The 20,334-nt window shown below is 42.2% G+C and overlaps 1 protein-coding gene across 1 annotated transcript in view; it reads left to right on the top strand.

Annotated features, from left to right (window-relative positions):
* Positions 1-20,334, top strand: part of LOC124789840 (serine-rich adhesin for platelets) — a 159,023-nt gene that overhangs the window by 107,123 nt on the left and 31,566 nt on the right. The window lies entirely within an intron of this gene.

Below are 20,334 nucleotides of genomic sequence, written 5' to 3'. Positions count from 1 at the left end.
CTATTGGTGACTGAAGGCAGTGTAATGAACAACATTACACCAGTATTTACGGTATTTGGACGCTACTAATTATAGCTGTTACATCTATGTTTTTAAATTGGGTGGTACCTCTAAGTATAAGCGGCATGAGTAAGCCATTAACGCTTAGTTTAACCTCGCAGCATGTCAGTTGTTGAATTGTTAGTCTAGACAGGCACAGTCCACTTAGTTGTCGAGTTACGACCCTGCAGAAAATATCAGTTAGTACGTTATGTGACATATCTGGGGGGAACACTGTTCGAGACAGAAAAAATAATCAACACACTGACGTGTGTACATATTAAGCTACCACACACCAAAAATCTTCACTTATACCCGTTACATCCTGTATAATCATGTGCTTGGGCTAGAACAGAACATAAAAAAGACATGGAAAACGGGTAATACATAATCCAGGCTGCACTAGCCTATAGAAGTATGAGCGGAAAATCGGTAGGGTCCGATACTCTGTTAAGACTGGTACATATTTCTTAGTTTACACCATCACCGAAAAAAATGCTTCTAAGTTTACATCGAAACATTACTGATCATAAGTAATTCGTTCAACAATTTATTACTTTTGAATAAATAGTAATTCGTTCAAAAATTTATTACTTTTGAACGCGAAATTAAGCATTCGTTGTCGCAGCGAGAGAAAATTGTTCATATTATTCATGAAAACAGAATTCATTTCCGAGAATTTCATGCTTGATATTAAATGCATTGCTATACGTTTAACAAACATACGAAAAAATACGTACCACTATTTCTTGTTACCTACCAAGATCAGTATCGTCCTCTTGGACGGTTGTGGAAGAGCTCGTTTCGTCATCTTCTTAGGTTTCGCAGAAGGGTCAAATCTTTTCATAATCATAGTAACAGAGTCTACTATGCGTCTGATATATGACGCATTAACTTTACGGTTAAAGACATTGACGAAAATCTTATGCGAGTCCTACTGTCCTTTATAAAATATTTTAATAATTGTAATGTCAGTTATTACGGAGCTACCTTAGCAGATTACGTTAAATTTGGACAAAAGTTATTGCTCGCACTGATTAAGTTTTTAGATTTACAGGAGTTTCCACTCCTAAAAATAAATAAAATATAATTTTTAGCACGCGGCGCCCTTCATTTGCGGCACTGCAGTCGAGTAAAGCAAGGAAGAAAGAAAGGAATGCTTGGATTTAGAGTCCCGTCGTCGACGAGACGTAACACAAGCTCGGGTAAGGGAAGGACGGGGAAGGAAATGGGTTGTGCTCTTTCAGAAGAACAGTACCGACGTTCACCTTCAGCGATTTAGGAAATGGCGGAAAACCTAAATCTGGGTGGCTGGTCGAGGATTTGAGCTGCTGTTTCGAGTGTCTTACCTCTGCACCAGTTCACAGATTTTTTGTTACACAAAAAAGGAAATAAATTTTTGATCCAAATAATACGTTTTTCTAGAGACCTGTACAATAAACTTTTATGAAGCTTCAAGTACAGAAATATTACTCAACAAACCCGCCAGATTCTAAGAGAGATACGATAAAAAGTTGTAACATCACTTTCTAAGAATCAAAAGCCACGAGTATTCCCGAAGGACGTCACTAGCAACACAGATAGAGAGACATTGCAATGGCCAGACGCGAGTCTTCGTTTCACGCAAACGGCGGTTGAAGCCGTCCTGGTGAGTTGCAGTGATAGATTAAAAATTCCGACCGTCCTTTCTTTTAATAACTCTTTTCACGGTTCATACGATCCGCAACACTTTCTTTGGAAATCGAGGTCTTACTGAAATGTGATTGATCCAATGCACATTAAATGATGAAACGTCCTTGTCTGCGTCATTTTATTTAATCAAAAGATGGAAAATTGCGTGATCAGTGAATCAGAGTCGACTCTGATAACTCATCTTATCATTCACATCATGATGTTGCTGCTGTCAGAGGACACATGAATACGAAGGGTCAAAACCTTCCATTGCCTCTCCTAAACCAGACTGATTTCGAAACTGAAGACAACAGACAGAACTGCGAAACAATGAATTACGCCTTTAAAAACCCATTTAGGCATAAGGATCTTTCTGCGTTTAACACCGTTTAACCATTAAGCCACGCAGGTACAGAACTACACACCAATATCCCTAACTTCAGTTTCCTGCAGGATTTCATGCTCGAACACAATGTCATTGCTTTCTGGAACCAGTAATGGTTCCGTTTCAAAAAGGCTACCACACGATCCATTGACAACCGAGACATGAGCATATGAACAGCCTTCTACTGCTACAACTCAGTACATTACAGCGTAACGGATACTGGATGACCAACAGAAACTACAATAACCTCGTGTGCGCCCAGTAAAGCGTAATAGGAACGCTAATATTCTCATTACATGCATACAATTTTCAGGCAGGGTCAGCAGCATTTTCACATTATTCGCTGAAGATGCTGTTGTGTACAGGGAAGGCAGTGACCATAAATTGGGGATAATTCTGGACCATCACTTGGAATGGACTGAACACACAACAGCAGTCTGTAAGAAGACGTCAGTGTCACTTCACTCACTACAGAAATATACAAAAGTATTTCCATTCGAGCTTCAAAAGAAGCTCGTAGAGCTACTAATACTCCCCGTACTTACTATGGAGATATCGTTCTCCATGGACTTTCAAACGAAAGCTCAGGCAGGCTGAAACTGGAAATAAATGCTTGTATACGATATATTTGTAACGTATGGTTTTTCGACCGTATCACACCAGCCTACGTACAATTATCCTAACTACGCTCCGCGTAGAGACTATCACAATGTTTGCTCTATCATCTTCTCAATCACTGCACTACTCCTCATTTGTGTTCGACTCTTGCATTACTATCGGAACGGAAAACCAGAAACACACGTTTTGAACCAAGTAAAATTCTCTCTACACCATCACATAAAACTGCCATGTTCTCTAAACCATTTTCTTTAGCGGGGACCCGACTTTGCAACAATTTTCCTCAAAACATCCTTACAAATTTCAAAAGACAGCTAAAGATCCACCTTCTGTCACACTAGCCATCTCTCCCACATTCCATGCAGCTCACTATCGTCAGTCCATCTTCCCCGCAACATTTCCCAGTCCCTTATCGGTAGAGTTCTCTATGTATGTACTGTTCTTTCCTAACAGCCACTGTCACTGTAATTTCAGTCTTTTCCTCTTCCTTTACCCATTCCGCTCTGATGGTACTAAACATGGCCTAAAATGTGCTAAGCTAATCTATGTCATTCTAAATGCCCTTCATTATTATTACTGTTAATTATTGTTATATTATTGGGAATGTTTTGTAGTATCTTTGGTACGTGCTGTTCATGGACTGATGTAGGAGAGGACCTTAAGACCTTAATCTGGTCAATCTAAATAAGAAATACATAAATGTAAAAACAGAAACAACTCGGCGGTATCAGATTACCGAGAAATTTGTCAAGCTTGGAGCATCGTTTATAAATCCAGGGGTAACAATATTAAGTAATATGAAATGACATGCAGTTACGAAACCAGTAATAGGGAAACCGAGTGGAAGTTTAACATTATTTGGGAGGTGTGAAGGAAAGTGAAGAGCATCTGTTAATGAAATGGAGTACAAGACTCTTCCATGTCCTTATATTCCATGAACTGTTCAAAAATTTTCTGTTGGAACCGCGGCGGACGGCCATGACGTCTGCACGCTGGCGTTAGATGGCACAATGCGATGCTTGGGCCCCTTGCACTGTCACTTGTAAGATGGCTATGCTGATCGAAACTGAACTAAAAGACTTACGCAAAGTGTCAGATTTTTGTAAGCATCTGTATGGCATCTCACTAACAGAAAACATACTCAGTTCGATGTGTGTGAGTTCGGTGCGAACAGTTCGGTGATGATAGACCAGAAGTACGTGATGAGCAAAACACTGTCTGCGAGTAACTCAGCTGTCAAGAGACGTAGTCGTATTGGATGCAACTCAACGCTCAGAAGGTCAGAAAATCGCTAAGACAGCATTACATCTCGCAGGCATCACATGGGGTTCCTGATGGAACGCTTTTCCTGAATCATTCCATTTACGGAGACGAAACATGGATGCATCATGTGGCATCAATGATCAGGCAAATATGGATGGTACGGCAACATGACTCTTACGCCCGATCAAAGAATCCAGAACAATTGCACCCCAGAAGCCAACCACAGTGAATATCATATGGGGCGTCAAAGCTATACTTCTTCTTCTTCTCTTCCTTAGCAAGGGAACGGTGCTGTCTGACGCCAACAACTGTGACAAAATGGGGCTTTGGCTGGGGATATTTCGCAGAAAAAGGTCCATAGCTTTCTTAACAGCGTCTTCTTGCTGCACGGCAAATCGTGATTACCCTGAAGTAAGTTAAATGCTGTCGTGGTGAGAGGTAATGAACCATCCTCAATTCTACACCCACTTGAACCATCTCTTCGGATAGCTTCGGCCTTTGGTAAGCGATCCACAAACGATACGGGGCTTCAGATCGTGGCTTAGCACAGTGTGATCCTGCGAAATCATCGATGCATTAATGTGCTGGAAACATAAATGTTATCATCATGTCCTAGCAAGTTATTACAATGTACCATCATAAAGGACGATGAAACGGACAGTTCAAACTCGCGTCCGGCCATCCTAATTTAGGTTTTCCGTAATTTCCCTAAATCTCTTCAGCCAAATGTCAGGATGGTTCGTCTGAAAGGGCACAGACGACTTTCGTTCCATCCTTCCCTAATCCGATGGGACCGATGATCACGCTTTTTGGTCCCCTCCCCCAAATCAACCAATCCCACCATTCGCTTTAAGTTATTCAGGAAAATCGCGGAAAACCGAAACCTGGATGGCCGGTCGAGGAATTGAACTGCAATCCTGCCGAATAAGAGTTCGGTGTCACAGCACGGGGTCACCTCTCTCGGTGATCTACCTGAACGTGACTCATGGACCGACTCGTATCTGAACTCACTGTAGGTGTGGACTCACAGTCCTAATTTATCACATACGACGGCATCCTCAAAAGCACGCCTCTGAATTTTTTATTCTGTTCTCAATATCGGTTGAGGTATTACATATCACGCATATTGCTTCTTCAACTTCCCCATTTCGCCTTAATCAGTGTACCCCACGGTGTAACCAATGGTTCCTCAAGATCAACCCCTCCGAAACCCATGCAATAATTATAGGACGAGTCACACACACGTTCCGCGTCCATGACTTCTACGTTACCATTTATAACCGTCCCATCCAGCTAATCAACACATTAAAATATCTTGGACTAACCATCAACCAGCAACTAACGTGGAAACCTAGCTTACTAACCATCCAACAACAAGTCCACAATAGACTAAAACTACTCTATTCTCCACACCTGCACAACCGTGATCCGACCAGTCCACTGCTGTGCAAATACGCCAAGGATCTCCGCCCCACCGAAGTTCTGTAAGTCTCTCCAACTCCTCGAACGCCATGCATTCCGTCTCGCTTTCCACACCGTTTGCCTTCCCCCACCTGGATCCTCTATCATCTCATCAAATTTCCACCCCTCCTCAACCACACACAACACCTCCGCATCTACTATACTGTCCGTCGCAAACTAGATTCCAACTACCCCATTGTCTACCCTCAGATCACCAACCCTGGTATGCTGCTGCGCCTTCACAAACACATCCCTCCGTCCCTACACCTACAGACAATCCATATCCTATCCCACTTCAACAAACACCCTCTCAAACAACGAGATCCGCCTCGATATTTATTCCTCGTACCAACCTTAACTCTTCCCCACCTATGGCATTCTACATCAGGGCACTTATCTCCTTTCCCTCTCCATCCATCCTTATCGATTTCCTCTTACCACCATTACCCTATCCACACGACACGCTACTCCTCACCGTCTGTCTTTCCCACTGACTGTTTTTCCCACCATCCACCTCAACTTCTACCTCTCATCTCCATAGTTTTCCTATCTAACAGACCTCTGTCTCTCTACCACACCTCTCAACCCTCCAGAAAACTTCTCAACCTCGTGCAGGTCCTTCAGATTTTAAGTGAAAGAGAAGTGCTTCGGCGTTTTTTATCAGAAGAATTTCACCTTCCTGCGATGTGTTTTAAAATACATATATTTCCGTTGTTTAACTATCCGTCTTTGATTTTTAATTTAAAAAAGAAAACAGCCCGAAATTTAATTTTGCATTTCTAACCGTAAATTTTTTAATCAGTTGGCTGAAGCGCGGAGAATTGTACCGCTAGCAGCCCACCCTCCTCCTTATGGAGCAAGGGGGATAAATAACAATAAAGAAAAAGAAATCCCCGTTTCGCCGCCGCAACTTGCAATCCTCTGCCGCTAGAGGCTCCGAACTGCAGCGTGTAACACGGTGGTGTGTAAGGTAACTATGCAGTGCTGAGAAACAGCGTGCCGTAAACAAGTTACTAAAAGCAAGGTTCACCATTTTGACCCCGAAAAAAGAGAGCAGCAATGGAGTTCCGCTTCAAAGAACCACCAACGCCAAAAACGTTCAAGACCATGCCATCATCAAGCGAAGTCATGTCTACAGTGTTCTGGGTTGTTCAAGGTGGTGTGGTGAATTTGGAATTATTACCTAGAGGCACCACCGTAAAGTCTGCAAGGTACTGCGAGACACTCAAAAGATTGAAAGCACGGATTCGAAGAGTTTGTCCGCACATGAAGCACTCTCCCGTTCAGCATGACAGTACCAGACCACACATGAGCGCTGCGACGTTTGCAACAATCCGACGCCTTTGATTCACTATCATCGATCATCCTCCGTACAGTCTCGACTTCGTTCCACCCGATTTTCGTCTGTTTCCACAACTTAATGAACACCTTCGAGAACTTCACTTTGATACTGAAGAAACGATACAAGCAGGGGTGATGTTGTGGCCCCGTCAACAAAGTCCAACATTGTACAGTGACGATATTAACAGATTGGTCTCTCGCTGGGAGAAATGTTCGTCACCGGAGTGACTATGCCGAGAAATAAATATGTAGACATGGAGAATAAAAATTTAGAATGTTAATAACGTTTGTCTTATTTAAAAAGCTTAAAGACTTTTCACATTAAAATTCAGTGTCACAACTTTTAACTAGTATAATCTAATTTCAGTTTATTTACGGAATTGCTATTGTACTTTGCTACTTATGTGACTAAAGCGCCCTTTTACACCAACTACTTAAATCATTTTGAAGTCCCACAACTCATTAATCAGTCAAGACAAACATCGTTTTTTCTACTGTAAATCAATTTTTTAATGTGAATGTATAACAAATTTTTATAATAACGCATACTATGTTGCCACAAAGAGGAAATTTCATTTCAAACACAACCACAAAGTGTCGTCTCCGACATATCCTTTCTCTTCGGAATGGTAGTCCAGCAAGGTATACGGGGAGATCCTGTAGAGTTGCTAAAATAGTACATGCGTACTGGCAAAATTGAAGCTGTGAACTCTGGTCGCGTTTCCCGCCCGAATAGTTACAAATAACATTGCCCGTGTAAGGTATAGGTTGGAGTCCTGGTCTGTCATGCAGTTTTGATCTATCCGGAAATTTCGCTGCAGCATCATCTAACTTGTAGAACGAAAAATTCATTCTGAAAATTATTAATTTAAAACTAGTTTTCAATAAGGGTAGAAATGTATTAATGGGAGCAGATGTCTGCAAAATTCGTTTAAACAGGAAGTTATTCACCTGTACTACCAGTTTTGTTAAAATATCATTATGCATAATGAATTAAGTGACCATACACTGAGAAATACCAAAAATGTTCTGAATTCAAGGGAAAAAAAATGAAAACACGTTTAGAGAGAGAGAGAGAGAGAACAAAGGATCTGGAAGTAGAAATAAATCACGTGATCTCGTGTGAATAGAGTGAGATGGAAACAAATAACAGGTTATGTCGTGTCAGTAAAATTACATTTTCTTATTATCAATGCTAAGTGTACAATCCTAAGTTACTGCCGTTGTTATAGGCGATCCATCGTAATTTTAAGGAGTAGTAGTACGATACTGGCATCTGTCTGAGATCAAGTTGTGTGTACACGAGGATTTGTTCTTCATCTTTCGTATTATATTTTTTCTAAATTCTTTTTTTATTTCATGGACTCAACTTATTTTTGACCTCTTATTCCATAAATATTTGACTGTCTTACATTCTATATATATGTCCATAAAATACGTCTTCTTTTTCTCATTACTGCTGACATGTTTTCTATATTTCGATAAATTTCATCGTTACCATGTAATTTCAACCTTCCATACTTTTTCATGGGGTTAACATTTTCCTAATGATTCACCTTTCCAGTATCCTAGACATCCGCTTGCATACAGACATTCTAGTTTCACTGCTGTATTGTAATGCCTTATTTTTGCACTTCTAGACTGGTATTTTTAGTTCTAAAAGTCTTTGCTTTTATCTTATGGCCTTCCCATTTTCTGTATCCTTTCCTCTATAACAGCTTTTACCAAAACATTTTCTTGGACTACCTCCTAAGATATTTGAATGTTTTAATCTTTTCAATTTGTCCAATATCTGTTTTCAGAAATTACGGTGCATTTTTAATAATTGTAAAAAATTTTGTTTTCTCTGCAGAAATTCTTTAACCGGTCCTATTGGCTGTATGCTTTAAAAGGTTAACTTGTGTTACTGCAGAAAGTATAGCAAAGTCATCTGCAAATGCAGGGCAGTTTATTTCAATATTTTTGTTTCCTCTTCCCATCCTTATAGGTAAAATCTTATATTCATTCAGTTTTTCATTCCAAATTCTTACTGTTTTTATAGAGCATAATTAAAAAGAATTGGGCAGATCATCATCTTGCCGTACATCTATGTTTATTTCGAATGACAAAGATATTTCTCCCAGAAATTTCACTTCAGATACTGTGTCTGTAACTCTTTCACGAATTAGATTTGCTAATGTAAACTTTACACCAAATTCTCGGATGATTTTATCTACAGTCTGTCTTTCAACGGAATCAAAGGCCCTTTTGAGATCAACAAATATTATTACAGTTTCTATTGAATTCAGTAATCTGTGTCGAATGGTTCACTTCTGATCAAACATTTGTTCAAAACATGACCTGCCTTTCCTAAAACCCTCTTAATATTCACCTAAATAACGTTAAATGCTGTTTCGTCTCTGTTACTAAGATTTTCGAAAATATTTAATATGTAACTGGTAGTAAATGAATTCTTCTGTAGTTTTCAACGTCTTGTTTATTGCCTTTCTTACATTATTATTATCAATACTATTACTATTTAGTGAAGAGGATCTAGTGGTTTGGCAGGAGTCCCCACCCTTTATTTTGATAAATAACTTTGTTCAATTTTTGTGAGACAACAATTAATGTATCTACTGCCTCTGGAATTCGGACGCCGGAACTGTGATTTTAATGAGTAGCTATATGGTACTTAGATAATTATTTGTCATTTTAACAACAGTGAAAGTATAAATTATAATATGCAAATTTCGCATCTTAATTCTGTGTACTTTTTGCCTTCACTCGCTGAGACTAGAAAAGGGTCGCGGGAACGTCCGCAGTGTTCGTCCGCAAAACCTTTTTTTCTCCGTCCTGGCTCGCGGAGTGTTAAAGGCACAGTGGGAAGCGCGCGAGAGGCGGGTTCAAGTTCTGCGGCGCCATGTAGTGGGCAACGTGCCAGCCAACTGAGCGACCGTGTGTACTGAGACTAGATACTTCTGCGTACCGCACTGCCACGTGAGATATGGGCACGGGGCTACCTCTGTGCGTCCTTACACTTCCTGGAAAACAAGACTAATGTTATACTGTGCGCGTCGCTGCGGAGGTAATTATTTCACTAAGATATTGTTTTCATCCCTAGGATATCATGTTTAAACATTCATCTTTCCTGAATGAAACCTATAGCGTTTCCGTCTGTTTCCTGAAAGCTCTCAGAACGATTTATAGAAAAACAGTGATTATCATCAATTTTTTAAATTGTTGAACGGTATACGAAGGTCGTCACTTTAATAGTGGCAACTATTTATTTACAGCTCGACAAAATAGATACGTCTTTCAAAGTTTTACTGACCTTCAAAGTAGTCACCAGCGTTGTGTGTAACCCCTTGCCAGCGATGTGGAAGTCGTAGGATACTCTTAGCAGTGCCAGTTGTGTTGACAATTCGAGCGGCGCCGTCTATTGCCCGACGAATTTGTAGCAGTTATGAAGCAAATGCCATGAAGTGTTTCCTTCAGTTTAGAAATCGAGTTGAACTCACGAGGGCTTATGTAAGGGGGAGTGCAGTAGGTGGTATAGCACTTAGCAGCCCCATCCGTCTAACAAATCAGTAACAGCTTGCACTGTACATGCTTGAGCACTGTCCTGCAAAATGATGGTCAGGTCCTGCAGAAAGTGTCATCACTTCTGTCTCTAGGCTGCTCGTAGGCTGTGTTCCAAAAATGAACAGCATAGAGACAGAAATGATGACACTTTCTGCAGGAGCTGATTAGGAAAAACGTATTGAGTGTGGAAGGATTCCAAGGTAGAAGAGTAAAGAAAATAGGTCTGATGTGGTCAGAGACAAGAAGAAAAAACATAGCGAACAGATGAGAGACAAGAAAAGAAAAAAACAGCGAATAAGGAATTCAGATTGTATCGTGGTCCTAAGTTGGCGCATCCAAGAAGAAAAAAAAAGTAAATAAAAAGAAATACATGCCACTAAGATGTGGAGCACAGTAGCTCATACTGGTGGCCCTTCATGAGACGTATTCATTTGAACAGATGTGTGCATAAATTCATCATTCTAAATGTGTGGTGGAATAGTAAGGCAACTAAAGTCATTTAGCAATTATACGACAGTATTTGAGTCTTGTAGTGTGAACTTTATGCCAACAGTTGGATTTATACAATTATGAGAAGATACAAAACGTTGAACGGTGGACAGAGGTACATATAACTTCAATATTCCGCCCATGACGGTAACAACGGCAGTGTTTTTAATATAATTTTTATTCTCTCAGTAGAACAGGCTGCTCGGATAGTCGCCCACCATATAGTCAGGGAGTTTTCAGCGAGGCGGTAGTGGGGCACAGGGAATCGAAATTGAGAATATTGTGGAGGGGATTTCCAGTTCTAGTATTTGCCTTCAACAAAAGGAAACTTCCCTAAAATCTTGGTCAGAAGCGGGTGATGGGAACTATTAATTATGCGATAGTACATCGCACACACAAATTTATATCTTGGTGTATGCGGAAATGTAATTATCTGTGTATATAGAGTATACTCTATGATCCGCTCGACAAGTGCAGTACACCTACGTCGCTCCTTTTGCGAAAGGTTTCTTTTTCTCATCTTTCATTCCCAGTTCGTTAAGAGCAGAACGAACTGTTGTAGGACTTGGTCCTTTGAGCCAAATATCCAAGCAAGTTGAGAGCAGGGCTGAGGGGATCGCAATCGGCAATGTTTAGGATGGGATGTACAATCCCGGCATTCGCTAGGTGACCAAGACAAACCTCCCGATGACTTTGGTCGTAACTGAGGGCCAGGAACCATTTTAATTTATTTCTAGGTCAAAGATGTCCACTGTACCAGACGAATATTAAAACTTTGATATATACAGGTCGCACTAATATTTCTCCCTCACAATATAACAGCGAAGAACACTTGAAAGCAGCTAGCAAAAGTAATGAGAGGGGAGCCACAAGAGGAGGAGGTTAAAGGCGATAGGGAAGGGGATCGCTGTTTGAAGAGCAATGCTGAAGATGTTACAGAATATGTTTGTTAATCTGCGCGCCACACCAGAAGACGGAAATAGTCAATATTTCTTACGCATACGTTAAATTAGGAACTATGTATCATGTCTGAAAGATAAATCTCAATAACTTCTCCCATTATTCCTTATAACTCGTAATAGAAATACGTTCGGTCTTTGAAACGTTTCTCTGGCAAGGCGTATTTGAAATGAATAGGCTATTTTTCATCAGAGAGCCCCTTTTAAGGATACATTACGTGACTGTGACATGGGGAAACAATATTTCTGCTCAACGCGAGCATCTGTATACGCAACTAAAATAAAAGACAGAAAAGTCAGCAAACACGCGAGCGACTCATTTACAAGCGCTAAGTAGCACACACGCGATGTTATTGCTGATTATAACGCTTTACTAAAATGGAATTTCAAGTCCTTTACGTCTCTTTCCAGGATAGAATATTCAGATCAAACGCTCCCTTTGTGCTGAGGCGCAGTACGTTGAAAAACGCGATCCTTCAGACGCGCGACGTGTCCACGAAAGCTGTAACCGAGAATGACGTGGGCGGACAAATTATGAGGGCGCGAGGTCATTAGGAGAGGTAATGGGGTCTCGGCGAAACAATAGCGAATTATGAGGCGCACCACCCACGCAGAGCGGTCAGCCGCCGTGGCGCCGATAATAAAAGGCCATCGGCATTCTCCGCGGACAGAGAGGCATCTCGATACCGGCTGCTGCCGACAGCAGCTCGTCGGAGATTTTCCACGGTCGGCACCTGGCATGAATGCTGCGGACTGTCCATTGCACCGTTCCGCAGTAGACCCATGGTGATGGTTATCAGACATTTGGTTCTCTCGCTAGGGGAACATGCTATTGTTACTGAAGTTCCGTAAATCGTAAGCTGTATTCGTGCCATCTCTGCTGGTCATCGGATGGAATCGTTTTCTCCTGAAGAACCTTCATTTTTTTTTTGCCGACGCGTATTATACGGTGAGTCTTCTACGAAACAGTTCCATGGCATGACCACAAGCCTTTCCGCAGCGTCAGTAAATGCGTTCGTTACTGCCAACGCAGTGGGTATTCTCCGCACGGTGTCAACATAGCTAGGGACAGGAAAATTTCGCGATAACGCAAAATATAACGTGAAATCGGCAATTTTTAACGACATAACTCGAATTCTATGGTTTTTACGAAATGACACATAATTTGGCACCTTCTTCATGTGAAAAAATGTAAATTTGAGGGCAGCAGTTTACAAAATGATTGTGATGTAGATTTATTCTTCAACATTGAGTTCGCCTATAACCATAAAATGGCAATTCCTTTCCCGTGTAATCAACTTAAGCCCTAGATGTGACAACAAACGAAAGTAGCTTCTTCCAAGGAACACCATTCTGGTAACAGTTTTATTCGCCGAAGTCACATTTTCGGAATCTAATGGAAAACAAATCGTGCAAAAATGACGCGTTCTTGAGATATCTTTAACACGGATCCTAAATTAAACTACATACTTTCGTAGTTCTCAAATACAAATGCGAAAACCACCAAATATGGCGCTTCAGCATTGCAAGCACGTAATTATTTCCGCACAAATCTCCTTAGAACGAAGATTCAATACCATAGGCCCTCCTTGGTTTGCTTCTAACAATTAATCACAAAAAAAATGGTTCAAATGGCTCTGAGCACTATGGGACTTAACATCTTAGGTCATCAGTCCCCTAGAACTACTTAAACCTAACTAACCTAAGGACATCACACACATCCATGCCCAAGGCAGGATTCGAACCTGCGACCGTAGCAGTCCCGCGGTTCCGGACTACAGCGCCTAGAACCGCTTGCCACCGCGGCCGGCTAAATTAATCACACAACACGATAAGTCACTTAAAGAAAAAGAGCTGATAGATACTACATATTTTCATATCCAACGTAACACCGGAAAACAATGAATAAGACAAAAATAAAGATCATACAGTACTTGAAAAATAAACCGAAACTTACTATAAAATAAAACGACTTTTTTCTTCTTCCTAGCTACAGCTTGTGTCTTCTTCGATGGAAGTGCGCAGACAGACATATTAACCAATCCTCATTATCGTTCTAAACTGCTTACAACTTGGTTTCCCTTCTGTAGAGTTCCTAAGTTAAGAATTAAACTCTGTTGATCCGATAGCTACAGCGCAGGGTACTAGTTTCCCTTTGTACTGCTATTGTTGTTATCACCTCGCGCCTGACTCCCTGCACCGAGGGAAACTGTCGTCATCTTAATTTACGTAGCAAACCGAAGGGAAGTGGTATGGTATAGTTCGTTATCGACAGGCTGGACCCAGGGTACTACATTTTAATTCCCGATCATCTTTGCAGTGCTCTGTAGTACTAAGGGCAGTTGATAAAATAACGATATTTTTTCCAAAAAATATCTAAGAATATCGGCGATATTCTTTTCGGCGATATCTCAATATAGAAATGGCAATATCGAGTGCTGATATTTTTATTTTATTTTTTTTTCGCAATTTTCGATAAATATTTGAAGTTCTTCTTTTGAAACTGTAGTAGAACGTAATTTTACTTTCACTGTGTGAAGGAGTCTTACTACTTTTTGAGCTTTCATCACGTCCAGTATTTTTCTTTGACTGTGTTATGAAAGTATAGGGGGCACAAAGAAATAGTCCGATTGCACGGGGGAGGGAGGGGGAGGGGGGAGGGAGGGAAGGTGGGTGGCGGTGTGAAAGGAAGAGCAAGACATTTGATGTGAAGAAACAGCACATCAGTAGCGTTAAAAACAATTTTTAACGCAACTAGTGAGCTATTTCTCCACATGGACGTTCTTTAAAATCAGTTGCTGAAACTGACGAACAAAAATCTAAATGACAAGATTGGTCTTTGCGGTGGGCGGATACGTGTGAGGGGAAATCCTGACGTAATCGGCGATCGGTGCTACCAACAGAAACTGCAACGTTTAACTTCACGACGCAATTTGGCAGTGCAACTGCTAGGCCACTGGCGTTTGCAGGAAAAAACAGGGAAGTCGACATGAAGCGTTCCAGAAAAATCCGATATGTGACGAAACATAATGACGGACCCATCGGACACCTTTTTATTGTTTCACTTAGCTGCAGTTACCATTGTTAGCAAAGTTGTTATACCCAAGCGTGAAGATGCATCATTTTCCTTTCAGTTTTTGTTCTAAAGAGAATAAGCACGTTACTAGCTTGTTATGTACAGAATATATAGTGATAAATCAATACTTAAATATACAGCTCGAAAACTAGCAGCATACTTATAATGCGCAGCCAATATGTTTTTGGCCGGTACGTCGATATTTCTTCCATCTATATATCGATAACTTTTTCGATTAATCGAAGGCTGACAAGACATCCATTTTTTAAATATCGATATATCGGATTCCAGATATTTTTAAAAATATCAACAGTCCTAGTAGTAATAAATGCATAGGCTATGGAAATCGGTCCATCATTTAAATTCCGCTACTGGCTAGTGCTACTTGTACAGCACTTTCCCAGATCTGATTGTCAGCGCCAGCAATCAGTATCCCGCCGTCACAGGAATGTGGAGTACCACTCCTGGAAGAAAGAATATTGCGAAGACATGGCTTAGCCACAGCCTGGGGGATGTTTCCAGAATGAGATTTTCACTCTGCAGCAGAGTGTGCGCTTGCTTACTGGCAGAGACGAGGTACTGGTAGAATTGAAACAGTGAGGACGGGTCGCGAGTCGTGCGTGGATAGCTCAGATGGTAGAGCACTTGCCCGCGAAAGGCAAATGTCCCGAGTTCGAGTCGCGGTCCGGCAAACAGTTTTAATCTGCCAGGAAGTTTCAGGTAATGATTCCTTTCGAAAGGAAAGAAGGATTTTCTTTCCCACTTCTGTCCAGTCCGAGCTTGTTCTCCGTCTTAATGTACTCGTCACCAAGAGGAGTATGAAATCTAATATTACTTCCTGTCTTCGCGGTGCCACATATTTAGCATGGACGGCATGTAGCATTCGCGAACCCAGTTCAGCAGTGGTTCCTATAGATGTACTCTCCCAATTTATGAAAAAAGGTGGAAACTTATCTCTACTGACGTTTATTTGTTTATTTCTGTCTAATTTATCTCTTCAACTTTTTTTGTAGGTGGGAAATTAATTGCCATAAACGTAAAACAATGAAGCGAATGAATACAAAATTAAGCAATCAACGTGGAACTGGACGCTTGCACTTCGTAGGGATGGAAGCTATCACTCACCATTTTATTTTACCTTATTATTTGTATACAGCAGTTTTTTAGATACCTCTTAACATGATTATTAGTTAGTAAAGTAATTTACAGATCCACATAAATTGTGCTGGTGGCTAGAAAACATTTTAGAAACTTCTGAACACAATTAGTTCTTTAAAAGTTCAGCAGTAATTTCCATGTAATACGAAACTGTATCGGACTGGAACTCTTACTGGTAAGAGTCCGCTAAACTTTTGGATTCCCATTCCGGGAAGGTGCACAATTGTAGTATGTCACGAAAACTTAAATAAAAAAAGAGCGAATACTTCACTGCAGAGTGAAAAATTCATTCTGTAAACAGCCACTAGATAGTGGCTCAGCGATTTCTTCGAAAAAATCTTTCTTCCAAGAGTGGTACTCCACTAGCGTGTGGAAAGTAGGTGAGAGGAACTGGCTAAACGAAAGTTATAAGGCGGATCATGAGTCGTGCTTGGATACTTATACTTCAGTCGATAAGAGCATCGCCCACGAAATTATAACGCTCTAGTTTAATTGGTAATTGTGGTAAGCTCTTATGTGACCAAACTGCAAAGATCATCGGTCCCTAAGACTACACGCTACTTAATCTAACTTAAACTAACTTAAGCTAAGGACAACACACACACCCTTGCCCGAAGGAGGACTCGAACATCAGACGGGGATAGCCGCACGGACCGTGACAACGCGTCTTGGACCGCGGGGCTACCCCGCGCGGCACGCTCTGGTTTCGAGACCCGGTGGGGCACACTGTTTTAACCTGTTACGAAGAATCGAAACAGCGCACACCACTCTGCAGAGTGAACTATTCATGCTACATGAAATTTCTCGTTTCTTTGCAGTAGTGTCTGTAAAACGCAAAGTTCCGCGTCCTGCCCATATGGGCCAATTGAGAGAGTCAGCCCGACCAACCGCCGTATCATCCTCTGCCAGTGGAGTCATTTTGACGCAGTATGAAGGGGTATTGGCACAGCACAACGCTCTCCCGGTGGTTGTCGGCTGCTTAAACCTTGGAGGCTGTATTTCTCAGTCAATTAGCTCCTCAAATGGGGCCTCATGAGGCTGAGTGCGCCCTGGCAGCGTCCTCCGACAAAGAAAAAATGCCTCACGGTACTGGCTATCGAACACAGGTCCTCTGCATAGCAGCCAAAGACGTTTACCATTGAGCTACGGTTGCGGACTATAGTAGTCGGTATGTATGTGACAGCATGCCTTACCAACATGTTCCAAAACGCTGCGTATAAAAAAGGGTTTCTTCGGGGGCTCATACCTCAGCTTCTATTGGTGACAGAATGGTAGGATAAAGTTTTCTGGGTAGCCCTTGGACTAGGGACCATTTTCATACTCAACGGAAGGATCGTCTTATGTAACTGTTCCCACAGCGCTATACCAAAGTTTGAATAGTATAAGCTTCCTGCAGTCTACGCAAAAGGAGAAAATCTGTTGGTTCTTTTCCATTAGATGTGTTCTACGGTGCGCCTTACTGGGCGTATGAAGGCATTATTTAGTTCACGATCAGTTCCTATGCAACCAGGAAAAAGCGTTTTTTACCATTTTTTCGCAGTGAGCAGCTAATGTCTAAATAACTAACCGCAACAATTGCTCAAATTTTAAATGTTTGCTCTCTAGGCATTCATCTAAAAGCGTCATCTTTCCATTTTCAAAAATTTTTATCCGTTACCAAGAAACATCCCAAAAACATGGCTTTTGGATACCAAGGCCGAGCCGCGGATTCCAAGATGGCTACTCACAGCAGATGCCTAAAATTTATTGCGATATTATTCCTAAGATACCGATATCGAACAATTCTGAAAAAATTATCTTGGTGGCTTTATTCGTTTACGAGATACAGAGGTTCGAAGTTACTCTACTCGTACTCGTAAAATACTGTGAGGCACAAACGTAGTTTGTAAAGCGATGTAGCATGGAGAAATATGTTCTAATGTGTCTCAGTTATTATCAGAAGAGTTCTGGGAACCCCAAGTTGTAGTACTGAAGCACATGCAAAATTTTTGTGCACGTAAAATCCGGTTTGGTGCGTAAAATTTGTTTAGCGTTATTTCAGTTTCACATAAATAAACTAGCAAAATTTTACTGACCCGTGAAGTTCTTTTCATATGGAAGACATGCCCTGCTGTAGAAGCGAAAAGGAGAGAACCAGCGGAAAAATGCTCCACCGGAAAAATGCTCCACCGGAGCACAAAAAGGGCGAATATGCTCCTCTTTAAAAGACCCTGACCGAAAAGTGGGATACCAGCTGCCTCATTCTACCTTTCAACACCTTGAAAAATTTTGGCTTGCGAATATATTCGCCCTTTTTTATGTTGAGAAAGAAGGAGACATTGGTAGTGGGAAAGAGACGGAAAAGTAGTAAATACTGGAAGACTGAACACAACTTTTGTAGTATAGAAAAAGCGAAGGAGACAATGGCAGTGTGAGAGTACGAGAGGAACACAGTGGCGATGGAACATGGCTGTCAGTGACAGAACAGTGCTAGGAAAAGAGTGAAGAGGACAGTGCTAATGGGAGACGAATAAAGGCTCTGAGCACTATGGGACTTAACATCTGAGGTCATCAATCCCCTAGAACTTAGAACTACTTCAACCTAACTAACCTAAGGACATCACACACATCCATACCCGAGGCAGGATTCGAACCTGCGACCGTAGCAGTCGTGTGGTTCTGGACTGAAGCGCCTAGAACCGCTCGGCCACATCGGCCGGCAGACGAATAAAGAGAAGGAAGAAGTGGAAGTGAGTGAGAGTGAGTACAGTGAGAAGCAGAGTTGGTGACAATGACAACGAGGAAGCGATAGTGACAGTGAAAAGGAGACAGCAGGGAGGGAAAGTAATGGGTGAGGTAGTTGCAGTAAGAGAGAGCAAGGGGGAGGCAGTGACAGTGAGACAATAGTAGTCAGATAATAACAGTAAGTTGGATGAATGAGTGAGTGACAATGGGCAAGTGGAAACAGATGGTTATGAGAGTCGTACAGCGATGGACTAGTGGATGTGAGCGCGTTACAATTAGCGGAGCTTGTAGGAGTTAGAGGGGAGCTGAATGTTACAGAGGGCGCGAATATGTTCGCATGCCAAAATTTTTGGGAAAATTTTGAAAGTGCTGAGTAATGTAGAACGAGGCAGCTGGTACGCCACTTTTCAGTCAGTGACTTTTAAACAGGAGCAAATTCGCCCTTTTTGTGGTCCGATAGGATCATTTTTCCACTGGTGTTGGTGTGACAGCCTATCAGAATCCTAAATGGCTCTCCAGATAATCGGAGCTAGGTTCATCCCTAGCGATCGATTCCGTGACCAGGGATAGCTGTTGGTGACATTGACACAGAAACTCGGGATGGAAGATGGTGAGGGTGCGAAGCTGTCATAAGGACGTGGGCACAGGGAGGGAGAGGGTTGGGAGCGTGATCGATACGGCGGCAGGTGACCCGCGCGGCGCCGGCCCGCGGCCGCCAGCCATCGATTCCGGCAGCGCCGCGGTGCGCATCGCCTCGCCTCGCCTGACCGTGGTCACTGCGGGCCGCGGGTCGGCTGCCACGCGCCGCGCTGCCCAGCGCGTCCTCCGCCGCCGAAGGACGCCGACGCCGCAGGAAGGCTCATCCGGCTCACCTCCGTGCACCTTCAGCTGCACGCGTGACACTGCATACGACGCGTCCGAGCTTTGGAAGTCTTCCCATTTCTTTTAACAATCGCATCATTTTGACTATGTGATAGTTTCTCGACAACAGCCGTTTGCAACACGCAGCAGCTAAACGCGATGGAAGCGACTGTCAGATGGCGTTAGGTCTTCGTGGGCACCTGCTGTGAGCAGCGCTTCTCACATTATTTAAAGGGTGGTGAACGACATGCCGGTGCTCCCGCAGTTTGTTCTCGCGCAATTTGCAGACGACACTGCGTTGTTAACGAGTAGTCGACAATCATCGCGGCAATATGTCGCCTATAGAGACAGCTGAACATCACAGAAACGTGATGTGGAGAAGTCTTACTACTTGTACCCATTCCTCGCCAGCTCTCATATCTCTATTAGCAGAAAAGCGATACCAAGCAACGGTCCTGCACTCCACGTTACATGGCTGCTGTTCCTCGGGTGCCACAAGCAACACAAAAATTAAAAAGATACAGGTGTTGCAAAATCTCTGTCTTCGGATCATTCTCAAAGGCCTTCAATGAGCACGAACGAGGGAGCTTCATCAAGAAATGGACATCGAACCCATCCTGGACATCATCAGGAAGACAATGTGTACGCTCCTGGACACCAACGAAGACCTCTGGCCGACCAACCGCCATCTGGACTACGTTGGATCTGTTGCCCCACAACTTTAGCTC

This window comes from Schistocerca piceifrons, chromosome 1 (genome assembly GCF_021461385.2).
Source record: "Schistocerca piceifrons isolate TAMUIC-IGC-003096 chromosome 1, iqSchPice1.1, whole genome shotgun sequence".
NCBI classification, from domain to species: domain Eukaryota; kingdom Metazoa; phylum Arthropoda; class Insecta; order Orthoptera; family Acrididae; genus Schistocerca; species Schistocerca piceifrons.
This window is presented reverse-complemented; position numbering and strand designations above follow the sequence as displayed.